Source organism: Macaca nemestrina, chromosome 7 (genome assembly GCF_043159975.1).
Source record: "Macaca nemestrina isolate mMacNem1 chromosome 7, mMacNem.hap1, whole genome shotgun sequence".
Classification (NCBI taxonomy): domain Eukaryota; kingdom Metazoa; phylum Chordata; class Mammalia; order Primates; family Cercopithecidae; genus Macaca; species Macaca nemestrina.
In genome coordinates this window covers 44,998,866-45,014,009 of record NC_092131.1, presented here as the reverse complement: position 1 = coordinate 45,014,009, position 15,144 = coordinate 44,998,866, and the positions used below count along the sequence as shown (strand labels likewise).

The window sequence follows — 15,144 nt, the reverse complement described above, 5'->3', positions numbered from 1 at the left end:
GTTAGAGTGTCAATTTTAGATCTTTCCTGCTTTCTCTTGTGGGCGTTTAGTGCTATAAATTTCCCTCTACACACTGCTTTAAATGTGTCCCAGAGATTCTGGTATGTTGTATCTTTGTTCTCATTGGTTTCAAAGAACATCTTTATTTCTGCCTTCATTTCATTATGTACCCAGTAGTCATTCAGGAGCAGGTTGTTCAGTTTCCATGTAGTTGAGCGGTTTTGATTGAGTTTCTTAGTCCTGAGTTCTAGTTTGATTGCACTGTGGTCTGAGAGACAGTTTGTTAAAATTTCTGTTCTTGTACATTTGCTGAGGAGCGCTTTACTTCCAATTACGTGGTCAATTTTGGAGTAAGTACGATGTGGTGCTTGAAGAATGTATATTCTGTTGATTTGGGGTGGAGAGTTCTATAGATGTCTATTAGGTCTGCTTGCTGCAGAGATGAGTTCAATTCCTGGATATCCTTGTTAACTTTCTGTCTCGTTGATCTGTCTAATGTTGACAGTGGAGTGTTGAAGTCTCCCATTATTATTGTATGGGAGTCTAAGTCTCTTTGTAAGTCTCTAAGGACTTGCTTGATGAATCTGGGTGCTCCTTTATTGGGTGCATATATATTTAGGATAGTTAGCTCTTCCTGTTGAATTGATCCCTTTACCATTATGTAATGGCCTTCTTTGTCTCTTTTGATCTTTGATGGTTTAAAGTCTGTTTTATCAGAGACTAGTATTGCAACTCCTTCTTTTTTTTGTTCTCCATTTGCTTGGTATATCTTCCTCCATCCCTTTATTTTGAGCCTATGTATGTCTCTGCGTGTGAGATGGGTCTCCTGAATACAGCAGACTGATGGGTCTTGACTCTTTATCCAGTTTGCCAGTCTGTGTCTTTTAATTGGAGCATTTAGTCCATTTACATTTAAGGTTAATATTGTTATGTGTGAACTTGATCCTGCCATTATATTAACTGGTTATTTTGCTCGTTAGTTGATGCAGTTTCTTCCTAGCCTCGATGGTCTTTACATTTTGGCATGTTTTTGCAATGGCTGGTACCGGTTGTTCCTTTCCATGTTTAGTGCTTCCTTCAGGGTCTCTTGTAAGGCAGGCCTAGTGGTGACAAAATCTCTAAGCATTTGCTTATCTGTAAAGGATTTTATTTCTCCTTCACTTATGAAACTTAGTTTGGCTGGATATGAAATTCTGGGTTTAAAATTCTTTTCTTTAAGAATGTTGAATACTGGCCCCCACTCTCTTCTGGCTTGGAGGGTTTCTGCCGAGAGATCTGCTGTTAGTCTGATGGGCTTCCCTTTGTGGGTAACCCGACCTTTCTCTCTGGCTGCCCTTAAGATTTTTTCCTTCATTTCAACTTTGGAGAATCTGGCAATTATGTGTCTTGGAGTTGCTCTTCTCGAGGAGTATCTTTGTGGCGTTCTCTGTATTTCCTGGATTTGAATGTTGGCCTGCCCTACTAGGTTGGGGAAGTTCTCCTGGATGATATCCTGAAGAGTGTTTTCCAACTTGGTTCCATTTTCCCCCTCACTTTCAGGCACCCCAATCAGACGTAGATTTGGTCTTTTTACATAATCCCATACTTCTTGCAGGCTTTGTTCATTTCTTTTTCTTCTTTTTTCTTTTGGTTTCTCTTCTCGCTTCATTTCATTCATTTGATCCTCAATCGCTGATACTCTTTCTTCCAGTTGATCGAGTCGGTTACTGAAGCTTGTGCATTTGTCACATATTTCTCGTGTCATGGTTTTCATCTCTTTCATTTCATTTAGGACCTTCTCTGCATTAATTACTCTAGCCATCAATTCTTCCACTTTTTTTTCAAGATTTTTAGTTTCTTTACGCTGGGTACGTAATTCCTCCTTTAGCTCTGAGAAATTTGATGGACTGAAGCCTTCTTCTCTCATCTCGTCAAAGTCATTCTCCGTCCAGCTTTGATCCGTTGCTGGTGATGAGCTGCGCTCCTTTGCCGGGGGAGATGCACTCTTATTTTTTGAATTTCCAGCTTTTCTGCCCTGCTTTTTCCCCATCTTTGTGGTTTTATCTGCCTCTGGTCTTTGATGATGGTGATGTACTGATGGGGTTTTGGTATAGGTGTCCTTCCTGTTTGATAGTTTTCCTTCTAACAGTCAGGACCCTCAGCTGTAGGTCTGCTGGAGATTGCTTGAGGTCCACTCCAGACCCTGTTTGCCTGGGTATCAGCAGCAGAGGCTGCAGAAGATAGAATATTTCCAAACAGCGAGTGTACCTGTCTGATTCTTGCTTTGGAAGCTTCCTCTCAGGGGTGTACTCCACCCTGTGAGGTGTGGGGTGTCAGACTGCCCCTAGTGGGGGATGTCTCCCAGTTAGGCTACTCAGGGGTCAGGGACCCACTTGAGCAGGGAGTCTGTCCCTTCTCAGATCTCAACCTCCGTGTTGGGAGATCCACTGCTCTCTTCAAAGCTGTCAGACAGAGTCGCTTGCGTCTGCAGAGGCTTCTGCTGTGTTTGTTATTGTTTACTGTGCCCTGTCCCCAGAGGTGGAGTCTACAGAGACAGGCAGGTTTCCTTGAGCTGCTGTGAGCTCCACCCAGTTCGAGCTTCCCAGCGGCTTTGTTTACCTACTTAAGCCTCAGCAATGGCAGGCACCCCTCCCCCAGCCTCGCTGCTGCCTTGCCGGTAGATCACAGACTGCTGTGCTAGCAATGAGGGAGGCTCTGTGGGCGTGGGACCCTCCCGGCCAGGTGTGGGATATGATCTCCTGGTGTGCCTGTTTGCTTAAAGCGCTGTATTGGGGTGGGAGTTACCCGATTTTCCAGGTGTTGTGTGTCTCAGTTCCCCTGGCTAGGAAAAGGGATTCCCTTCCTCCTTGCGCTTCCCAGGTGAGGCGATGCCTCGCCCTGCTTCAGCTCTGGCTGGTCGGGCTGCAGCAGCTGACCAGCACCGATCGTCCGGCACTCCCCAGTGAGATGAACCCAGTACCTCAGTTGAAAATGCAGAAATCACCGGTCTTCTGTGTCGCTCGCGCTGGGAGTTGGAGACTGGAGCTGTTCCTATTCGACCATCTTGCTCTGCCCTTGACAATGTAGTTTTGGAAAGTAATTATATGAGAAAACCTTAGCTCAAGAAATAAGTCAAAAATAATGTTCAATATTTTTGGAATATGAGTTTCCTGCAGTTGTCTGCAGTTAACCCTTAAACAACATGGTGGGTTTTTTCTTTTGAGCTTTCATTTGCTTAGTATGTATGTATGTATGTATGTATTATTTATTTATTTATTTATTTATTTTTAGATTTTTGAATACAATTTGTTGTTTTCTTTTTTAACTTTTGTGGGTACATAGTAAATGTATATATTTATGGGGTACATGAGATGTTGTGGTACACAATGTGAAATAAGCACATCAGCCAGAAAAAAAGGAGCATGGGGTGTCCATCCCCTCAAGCATTTATCCTTTGAGTCACAAACAATCCAATTATACTTTTTAAGTTAATGGAATATAATTTTGACAAATGAATTTTTAAAACCTTATCCTATTGGTTTAGGCTGTGTGTGTGTGTGTGTGTGTGTGTGTGTGTGTGTGTTTAGAGACAGGGTCTTGCTATGTTGCCCAGACTCAAACTCCTAGGCTCAAGCAATCCTCCCAAGTAGCTGAGAATACAGGCATGCACCTGGCTTTACAAATTTGGGTGGGTTTTTTTTTTCTTATTTCAGTAGGTTTTTGGGGAACAGGTGGTGTTTGTTTATGTGAGTAAGTTCTTAAGCGGTGATTTCTGAGATTTTAGTGCACTCATCCCCTGAGCAGTGTACACTGTACCCAATGTGTAGTCTTTTATCCCTCACCCCCTCCCACCCTTTCCCCCAAGTCCCCAAAGTCCATTGTATAATTTCTATGTCTTTGTGTCCTCATAGCTTAGATCCCACTAATGATTGAGAATATACAACATTTGGTTTTCCATTCCTGAGTTACTTCACTTAGAATAATGGTCTCCGATTCCATCCAGGTTGCTGCAAATGCCATTATTTCATTCCTTTTTATGGCTGAGTAGTAGTCCATGGTGTGTGTGTCTATCTATCTATCTATAGATACACACACACATTTTCTTTATCCACTTGATTGATGGGCATTTGGGCTGGTTCCATATTTTTGCAATTACAAATTGTACTGCTATAAACATGCATTTGCAAGTATTTTTTTCATTTAATGACTTCTTTTCCACTGGGTAGATGCCCAGGGGTGGGATTGCTGGATTAAATGGTAGATCGATTTTTTAGTTCCTTAAGGAATTCTCCACACTCTTTTCCATAGTGGTTGTACTAGTTTACATTCCCACCAACAGTGGAAAAGTGTTTCCATTTCACCACATCCACTCTAACACCTATTATTTTTTGATTTTTTGATGATGGACATTCTTTCAGGAGTAAGGGGGTATCGCCTTGTTGTTTTGATTTGCATTTCCCTGATCATTAGAGATGTTGAGCTTTTTTTCAATTTTGTTAACCATTTGTGTATCTGCTTTTGAGAATTGTCTACTCATGTCCTTAGCCCACTTTTTGATGGGATTGTTTGCTTTTTTCTTGCTGATTTGTTTGAGTTCCTGGTAGATTCTGCATATTAGTCATTTGTCAGATGCATAGATTGTGAAGATTTTCCCACACTCTGTGGGTTGTCTGTTTACTCTGCTGACCTTTTTTTTTTTTTTTTTTTTTTTTTTTTTTTTTTTTTTTGCTGTGCCAATGCTCTTTATTTTAATCTAGTCCCATCTATTTATCTTTGTTTTTGTTGCGTTTGCTTTGGAGTTCTTGATCATGAAGTCTTTGCCTAAGCCAATTTCTAGAAGGGTTTTTCCAATATTATCTTCTAGAAGTTTTATGGTTTCAGGTCTTAGATTTAAGTCTTTGAGTCATCTTCAGTTGATTTTTGTATAAAGTGAAAGATGAGGATCCAGTTTCATACTTCTACATGTGGCTTGCCAATTATACCAGCACCATTTTTTGAATAGGGTATCCTTTCCTCACTTTATGTTTTTGTTTGCTTTGTCAAACATCAGTTGACTATAAATACTTGGCTTTATTTCTGGGTTCTCTATTCTGTTCCATTGGTCTATATACCTGTTTTTATAGCAGTAGCATCCTGTTTTGGTGACTATGGCCTTATAGTATAGTTTGAAGTTGGGTAATGTAATGCCTCCAGATTTGTTCTTTTTGCTTAGTCTTAGTTTGGCTATACAGGCTCTTTTTTGATTCCATATGAATTTTAGTGGTTTTTTTTTTTCTAGTTCTGTGAAGAATGATGGTGGTATTTTAATGAAATTGCATTGAATCTGTAGATTGCTTTTGGCAGTATGGTCATTTTCACAATAATGATTCTACCTATCCATGAGCATAGGATGTATTTCCATTTTTTTGTGTCATCTATGATTTCTTTTAGCAGTGTTTTGTAGTTTTCTTTGTATAGGTCTTTCAGCTCCTTGGTTAAGTATATTCCTGAGTATTGTATTGTATTGTATTGTATTGTATTTATTTTTGAAGCTACTGTAAAAGGGGTTAAGTTCTTGATTTGATTCTCAGCTTGGTAGCTATTGGTGTATAGCAGAGTTACTGATTTGTGTATATTAATTTTGTATCCTGAAACTTTGCTGAATTAATTTACCAGTTCTAGGAACTTTTGGGATGAGTCTTTAGGGCTTTCTAAATATACAGGCGTGTCATCAGCAAACAGTGATGGTTTGACTTCCTCTTTACCAATTAGTATACCCTTTATTTCTTTCTCTTATCTGATTGCTCTGGCTAGGACTTCCAGTACTATGTTGAATAAAAGTGGTGAAAGTGGACATTCTTGTCTAGTTCCAGTTCTCAGGGGGAATGCATCCAACTTTTCAGTATAATGTTGGCTGTGGGTTTGTCATAGACGTTTTTTAGGACCTTAAGGTATGTCCCTTCTATGCTAATTTTGCTAAAGGTTTTAATCATAAAGTGATGCTGGATTTTGTCAAATGTTTTTACTGCATCTATTGAGATAACCATGTCATTTTTTTAATTCTGTTTATGAGGTGTATCACATTTATTGACTTGTGTATGTTAAGCCATCCCTGCATCCCTGGTATGAAACCCACTTAATCATGGTAGATTATCTTTTTGATATGCTGTTGGATTTGGTTAGCTAGTATTTTATAGAGCATTTTTGCATCCTATGTTCATCAGGGACATTGGTCTACAGTTTCCTTTTTTTGTTATATCCTTTCCTGGTTTTGGTATTTGTATGATAGTGGCTTCAGAGAATGATTTAGGGAGGATTCTGTCTTTATCTTGTGGAATAGTGTCAATAGAATTGGTACCAATTCTTCTTTGAATGTCTGATAGAATTCATCTGTGAATCCATCTGGTTCTGGACTTTTTTTGTTGGTAACTTTTTAATTGCCATTTCAATCTCACTGCTTGTATTGGGTCTGTTCATAGTTTCTATTTCCTCCTGGTTTAATCTAGGAGGGTTGTATATTTCCATAAATTTAGTTTATGCATGTAAAAGTATTCATAGTAACCTTGAATGATCTTTTATATTTCTGTAGTATCGGTTGTAGTATCTCCCATTTCATTTCTAATTGAGTTTATTTGGATCTTCTCCCTTCTTGGTTAATCTTGCTAATGGTCTATCAATTGTATTTATCTTTTCAAAGAACCAGCTTTTTTTGTTTCATTTATTTTTTGTATTTTTTGTTTGTTTGTTTCAATTTTAATTTAGTTCTGCTCTGATCTCAGTCATTTCTTTTCTTCTGCAGGGTTTGGGTTTGTTCTTTTTTTTCTAGCCTTGAAGTGTGACCTTAGATTGTCTGTTTGTGCTCTTTCAGATTTTTTGATGTAGGTATTTAATGCTACGACCTTTTCTCTTAACACCACCTTTGCTGTATACCAGAGGTTTTGATATGTTGTGTCACTATTATCATTCAGTTCAAATAATTTTTTAAGTTTCATCTTGGTTTCATTGTTGACCCAATGATCATTCAGGAGCAGGTTATTTAATTTCCATGTATTTGCATAGCTTTGAGGGTTCCTTTTGGAGTTGATTTTTCATTTTATTCCACTGTGGTCTGAGAAAGTACTTGCTATAATTTCAGTTTTCTTAAATTTGTTGAGACTTGTTTTGTGGCCTATCATATGGTCTATCTTGGAGAATGTTCCATGTGCTCATTAATATAATGTTTATTCTGCAGTTGTCAGGTAGAATGTTCTGTAAATATCTGTTAAGTACATTTGTTCTAGGGTAGAGTTTAAGTCCATTGTTTCTTTGTTGACTTTCTGTCTTGATGACTGGTCTAGTGCTGCCAGTGGAGTATCGAAGTCCCCCACTATTACTGTGTTGCTGTCTATGTCATTCCTTAGGTCTAGTAGCGATTGTTTTATAAATTTGGGAGCTCCAGTGTTAGATGCATGTATATTTAGGACTGTGACATTTTCCTGGTGGACAAGTCCTTTCATCATTATATAATGTTCCTTTTTGTCTTTTTTAACTGCTGTTACTTTAAAGTTTGTTTTGTCTGTTATAAGAATAGCTACCTCTGCTCGCTTTTGATGTCCATTGCATGGAATATCTTTTTTCACCCTTTTACCTTAAGTTTATGTGAGTCCTTATGTATCAGGTGAGTCTTTGAAGACAGCAGATGCTTGGTTGGTGAATTCTTATTCTTTCTGCCATTTTGTATCATTTAAGTGGAGCATTTAGGCCATTTACATTCAACATCAGTATTGGGATGTGAGGTACTATTCTACATATACTGCTATTTGTTGCCTGAATACCTTAGGTTGTTTTCAGGTCCTGTGAGATTTGTGCTTTAAGGAGATTCTATTTTGGTGTATTTCAAGGGTTTGTTTCAAGATTTAGGCTCCTTTTAGCAGCTCTTGTAGTGCTGGCTTGGTAGTGGTGAATTCTCTCAGCATTTGTTTATCTGAAAAAGACTGTACCCTACCTTCATTTATGAAGCTTACTTTTGCTGGATACAAAGTTCTTGGCTGATAATTGTTTTGTTTAAGGAGGCTAAAGCTAGGACCCCCAGTCCCTTCTAGGTTGTAGGGTTTCTGCTGAGAAACTGCTGTTAATCTGACAAGTTTTCCTTTATAGGTTACCTGATGCATTTGCCTCACAGCTCTTAAGATTCTTTCCTTCATCTTGACTTTAGATAACTGGATGACTATGTGCCTAGGCAATGATCTTTTTGTGATGAATTTCCCAGTTGTTCTTCGAGCTGCTTATATTTGGATGTCTAGATCTTTAGCAAGACTTAGGGAGTTGTCCTTGATTATTCCTTCAAATATGTTTTCCAAACTTTTAGATTAGTCTTATTCCTCAGGAACACCAATTATTCTTAGGTTTGGTCATTTAATATAATCCCAAACTTCTTGGAGGCTTTGTTCATTTTTTAAAAATTCTTTTTTCTTTGTGTTTGTTGGATTGGGTTAATTTGAAAGCCTGAAGTTCTTTCTTTTACTTGTTTTATTCTATTCTTGAGACCTTCCAGTACATTTTGCAATTCTCTAGGTGTGTCCTTCATTTCCAGAAGTTTTGATTGTTTTTTTATTTATGCTATCGATATGGAGATTTTTCCATTTATATCCCGTATCTTTTTTTGATTTCTATAAGTTGGACTTCACCTTTCTCTGGTGCCTCCTTGATTGGCTTAATAGTTGACCTTCTGAATTCTTTTTCTGGCAATTCAAAAATTTTTATCTTTGGTTTGGAGATATTGCTAGTGGGCTAGTGTGATCTTTTGGGGGTGTTAAAGAACCTTGTTTTGTCATATTACCCAAATTGTTATTCTAGTTCCTTCTCATTGAGGAAACTATGTCAGAAGGCAGATCTGAGGCTCAAGGGCTGCTGTTCAGATTCTTTTGTTCCATGGGGTGCTCCCTTGATGTGGTGCTCCCCCTTTCCCCTAAGGATGGGGCTTCCTGACAGCTGAACTTCGTTAGTTCTCTTCTGGATCTAGCTACCCAGTGGAATTACCAGGTCATGGGCTGGTACTGGGGAGTGTCTGCAAAGAGTCCTGTGATGTGAACCATCTTCAGGTCTCTCAGCCATGGCTACCAGCATCCGCTCCAGTGGAGGTAGCAGGGGAGTGAAGTGGTGGACTCTGTGAGGGTCCTTCGTTGTATTTTTAGGTGCACTGGTTTTGTGTTGGTTGGCCTTCAGCCAGGAGGTGGCACTTTCAAGAGAACATCAGTTGTAGTATAGGGAGTATCAGGCAGTGGGCGAGCCATAGAACTCCAAAGAGATTATGTCATTTTTCTTCAGCTACCAGGGCAGATAGAGAAAGACTATCAGGTGGGGGCAGGGTTAAGCATGTCTGAGCTCATTCTCTCCTTGAGTAGGGCTTGCTGCAGGTGCTGCAGGGGATGGGGGTGTGGTTCCTAGGCCAATGGAGTTATGTTCCTAGGAGGATTATGGCTGTCTCTGCTGTATCACAGGTCATCACTGAAGTGGGGGAAAGCTAGCAGCCACAGGCCTCACCCAGCTCCCATAGAGCCCATAGATGGAAAGGCTGATCTCACTCCCATCATGTTCCCCCAACAGCACTGAGTTTATTTTCAGGCAGCTGGTGAGCAGGGCTTAGAACTTGCACCAGGCTACAAGCCTCCCAGCTGAGAAAGCAATCAGACTCACAGTTCCTTGGCTGTCCCACCGAGTCTGCAGCAGCAATCCACCTCCTTCAAAGGGCCTGTGAATTCTCTCTGCTTTCCTGGTATGTTCCTTTAGTTCTTGGAGCAACAGTTCACAATGTGGGTCTCCATTCACTGCTCTGTCTGAGTAGGATCTGTAAGTTAGTCCTGCCTCCCATCTGCCATTTTCCCAGCACTCTCCCAACATGGGTTTTAACTGCACAGGTTTATCATATACTTGGATTTTCTTCCACCTCTGCCACTCCTGAGACAGCAAGACCAACCCCTCCTCCTCATCCTCCTTCTCAGCCTACTCAGTGTGAAGATGACAAAGATGAAGACCTTATGATAATCACGTCTACTTAGTGAATAATAGATATGTTTTCTCTTCCTTATGATTTTCTTAATATTTTCTTTTCTCTGGCTTACTTTATTATAAGAATAAAGTATATAATACATATACAAAATATGTGTTAATCAATCACTTATATTATCAGTAAGGCTTCCAGTCAACAGTAGGCTATTAGTAGTTAAGTTTTAGGGGAGTCAAAAGTTACACATGGATTTTTGACTGTGGAGGCTATGAAGCAGTGAAGAGTGTGGACCATGGGCCCAGACTATGCAGCTGAATTCCAGATCTGTTGCTTGCTGGCTAAGTGGCTATAGGTATATTCCTTATCTATAAATTAAAATAATAAAAGTAATTACTACATAGGGTTTTGTGAGGATTAAATGAGATTTTACATACAAGCAATGCTTCATGAATATATCATTCAATACATATACATATATTCCCTCACTCTATGAAAGGCCTTAAACTCTGTGGAAGACAAATGAACACAACATGGTCTCTAATTATGAAGACTTCACCAGTTAATAGGAATGCCAAGACATGAGCAGAGATAACAATCATTCATTTCAATAAATATTTATCACCTTTCTTCTATATGCAAGCTGTTGTCCCAGGTGCTGAGGGAAAGCACTGTATATCACCTTAATTTATAACTCCTCACCTTATTGCATATATGATAATAAGACAAGTTCAATATAAAGTGCTTTTGAAACATAGAGTTAGAAGTTATTGCCAGTAGGTGAAGGGGAGATCAGGTAAACCTTCGTAACTAGGTACAAGATAATCCAGATGCCAAAGATTGGCAGGATTTTACCATGTTAAATGCAATGTATGTGCAGTAAAGGGTTAACTCAACAGGCCTGGGTTATTCAAACCCTACACATTACAAAGAAAAGGCTGACCCTTGGCCAGTTCCTTGGAGAAAAGCTCTAAGCCCTTGGAATGTCCCACTTGATCAGATTGTCTTGGTATGTCTGGGGCCTTGGGCCATGGGCCACGCCGTGGAGTTTATGCTAGCAATGTGATTTACAGTGGGGATCTTGGGCCATGCTGCATCAGACTGACCTCTGAATGGCCTGAAAGCTAAGTAACCAAGGTTGGCCACATGGGTGCCCCATACCTACATAACAGACCTGCAATCAAAACTCTGTAGACCTAGGCTAAGGTGAACTTTCCTGGTTGACAATACTTCATCACATTGTCACATATCAGTGCTGGGAAAAATAAGCACTGTCCATACAACTCCACTGGAAGAAGACGACTGGAAGCTTGCGCCTGGTTTCTCCTGAACTCTGCCCTCTGCACCTTTTTTTTTCTGATTCCAGTTGTATCATTTGGCTGTAATAAACTGCAACCATGATTTTAACAGCTTCTCTGAGTTCTGTGAGTACTTCTGGTGAATTATGGAACTTGAGTGTGGTCTTGGGGACCCCTGACACGGGGTGTCAAATAACCAGCACCATAAAGGATGGGTAGGATGTCAGCATCTCAAATATGGGGCAAAAGGCAATTTTGGAGACATGAGGGTTGCACCACAAAAAAAGCTTTAAATATTTCTATGTCAATGCAATCTCAAGACTGGAAATGATTTTTAAGCATCTGAGACATATATAGCTATAAGTACTATTACCAATCAACAAATCAATTTCTAACAGGAACAGATATATTCCACATTTTTTTATTTACTTAAGAATCATTCTATAATATTTTCACTCATGCTTCTTAGACCTCATTCTTTTTACTATTAAATATAAATTATAGAGTATTTTTCTATAATTACCATTTTAAAGCTAATGATTTCTTCTGTTATACATGGGGTAAATCCTTTTGTTAAATCACCAGAATAATTATTTTCAAATATTGATGGATGTTTATTCAGTAAATTCAAAAAAACTGATTTGCAACAAATATTTTTTCTTTTCTTTCCTTTTTTTTTTTTTTTTTTTTTTTTTTTTTTGAGACAGAGTCTCGCTCTGTCGCACCCCGTCTCTACTAAAAAAATACAAAAAAATTAGCCAGGCGTGGTGGCAGGCACCTGTAGTCCCAGCTGCTCAGGAGGCTGAGGCAAGAGTATGGCGTGAACCCAGGAGGGGAGCTGGCAGTGAGCCGAGATCACAACAAAGATTTTTATAACATGTATTAAAATACTTTTTCCCCAAATTAGATCTACATTGCAACTCAATATGAAGAAGTTCAGCAATAAGTTAACTCCATATGAATAAGTTATATTCGAGGGTACTAACTTATGTCCTTGAATATAACATTTATGATCCTTGCTTTTTGATACCATCCTAGTATTTATGATACTAGTGCCTTGCTAACAGAAATTTGATCCGAAATTTGAAAGAAATTTTTAGCACAGTGTTTTGCTTCCCGTGAACTCAATAAATGTTTGCTGAATGAATAAGTATATATATAACATGATGGAAAAGAAGGAAATAATTACAAATATACTTTGGAAAGAAAGAATGTCAGCTGGGCACGGTGGCTCACACCTGTAATCCCAACACTTTGGGAGGCTGAGGCAGGCGGATCCCCTGAGGTCAGGAGTTTGAGACCAGCATAGCCAATATGGTGAAACCCCGTCTGTACTAAAAATACAAAAATTAGCTGGACGTGGTGGTGGGCACCTGTAATACCAGCTACTTGGGAGGCTGAGGCAGGAGAATCACTTGAACCTGGGAGGCAGAGGTTGCAGTGAGCTGAGACCACGCCATTGTACTTCAGCCTGGGCAACAAGAGCAAAGCTCTATCTCAAAAAAAAAGAAAAAGAAAGAAACAAAGAATGTGAAATTTAATGTAGAGACTCCAAATAGGATGATTGTCAGCAAAAACAATAAAATATGTAATGGAAAATAATTAGACTAAAGTTATATGACAATTAAATAAAACAAATATTTGGAGTCTGAATTTTCTTAATTATTGTGCTTTATAATAATTAATATTAAAATGATTCATATATATCCTAGTTATAGAAAAAATATATTTACATCCTAAAATTCATATGGAATCTCAAGAGATCACAAATAGCTTCACTGGACCTGAGGACTTTATTGGTGAATTCTACAAAACTGAAATAATGAATGCATACAAGAAAATATAGGTGGTTATTTGTAATCTTGAATTTGAAAAAACTTTCTGAGCCTGAAACCAAAAGCGATCATTAAGGAACTAGTTGGTATATCTGGCTACAAAAAAAAAATTACAAATGTCTGTATTTTGGAACACTATTTAAAATGTTTTATTTATAAGCTAAATATTGTGTGCAAATATATGAGAGACCAGTGATTCATATCTCTAATATATGTAAAAGGTGCTTGCAAATCAGTAGAAAGGTACGAACATTTATTAATGAGGATAATCAACATGATCAATTCGCAACAGAAGTTTTGTTAATCTAATAAATATGAAAAAATCCAACTGTACTAGTTATTAACTAAACTCAAATTATCAACATTTCTACCTGGTTTAATTCATCATATTGGCAAAGATATCTTTAGTTTATAAAAACCCATGTTTTTTCAGAAAGTAGAAAGGGTCCTCCACATATTTCTGGTGATATTTACCCTGGGTAATCATTTTCCAATACATCAAAATCATTTTTGTCAATTTGTATATCCAGTGGCAAGGATTATTATTAAAGTTTGGAGCATATCCCACATATCTCATCATCTATTTGGATCTTCTTTAGATAAACAATGGCCTTCCCTTTAATTTGAATATGAGTTGTTCAATGTTATAGTATTTGAAGAATTAGTCACATGTGATAATTGGCGAGCATAAGGAGTTTGGGAGTATTGTGACTAAAGAACAGGGTTGCCTACTAATATCCTTTTTCATAAAGGGAAGACAGCAACAAAGAGTACAACAAAAAAAAATTATGCAAAGAAGCTCATGGTAATCAGTGGCTCTTAGAATCAGGGAATCTTGTGCCAATGGTCTTGCCTACTTCATATTGTTTTTGCTTCTGAAGTCAACTGTTACAAATTCTGACTCAGTCACCTGGCAGTAGTGATGATGTCAGTGATACCTGTAAGTAAGTGTATTTTCTGTATTATCTGTTTCACTTACTGTGCTCCAGAACTAAAATCAATTTTGGCTACTATCACAGCATAACCAATTTTTCCAAAATTTAGTGGCTTAAAACAACATTTAATTTGCTCATAGATTTGCAACCCAAGCAGGGCTTGTAAAGCCAGCTCATCTCTCCTTTACTGGGTATCGACTGGGACAGCCTGAAGGATGGGGTTTGCATTCATCTGAAAGTTTGCTCATTCACGTGTCTGATGGTTAATGCTGGCCTTAGGTAGAGACCTTAGGTGGAGATGCAGGCCAGAATGCCTTGTACATGATCCAGCTTCCTCACGGCATAGTAAGAGAGAGAACCTATTATAGTTCCATACTCAGATTCTTTTAATGTTCCTTCCAGAACACACATTCCAGAGCTTAATCTTAAATCAGAGGCCATTAGGTGAATGTAAATGTTGTCTATACTTATATATTTCAAAAGAGCTAAAAGCAAGGAATTTAAATGTTTTCATCACAAAGAAATAAATATTTGAGGTGATACATATATTAATTAGCCTGATTTTATCATTCCACAATGTATACAGATATTGAAACATCACACTGTACCCTATAAATGTATACAATTATAATTTGTCACATAAAAATAAAACAAAATAAAAAAGAAGCAAAAATCCCTGTGAATAATAAAACTAAAGGCTCTGGTTAATTTATTATAACAATAACGATAGCAGAATGAAAGAGAATAAAACCCTCTATGAGCTGCAATATATAATCAATTTTGTAAAGATTCAGTCACTGATTATGCTGGCAGAAAGATTATCTTATGAAAAGTAAGAAAATTGACAAACCTGTAGGCCCTTAATTTATTTCATAAATTGTATTATGATTGTTTCTGATTGACAAGAGCATTTAAACCTAGAATTAAACCTTTCTGAAGATATTGTTCTGCCATTGTACATAAACATGATAATGTTTATTTTAATATGAAGGATACACAGTCATTGAAATATATTCATATTAACATTTTATTTATATATAAAAACCCTAGGAAGACTGAAATTCTCTTTTGATGTACTGATATCCTGTATTGTTTCTTTATTCTGTTTGGTAAACAAAAGTGCTCTCACAATAGCT

At 38.0% G+C, this 15,144-nt stretch overlaps 1 pseudogene; it reads right to left on the bottom strand.

Moving 5' to 3' along the window:
• Window positions 1–7,074: 7,074 nt before the first annotated feature.
• Window positions 7,075–14,256, bottom strand: LOC139364001 (uncharacterized; annotated as a pseudogene).
• Between the last annotated feature and the right edge of the window lie 888 nt (window positions 14,257–15,144).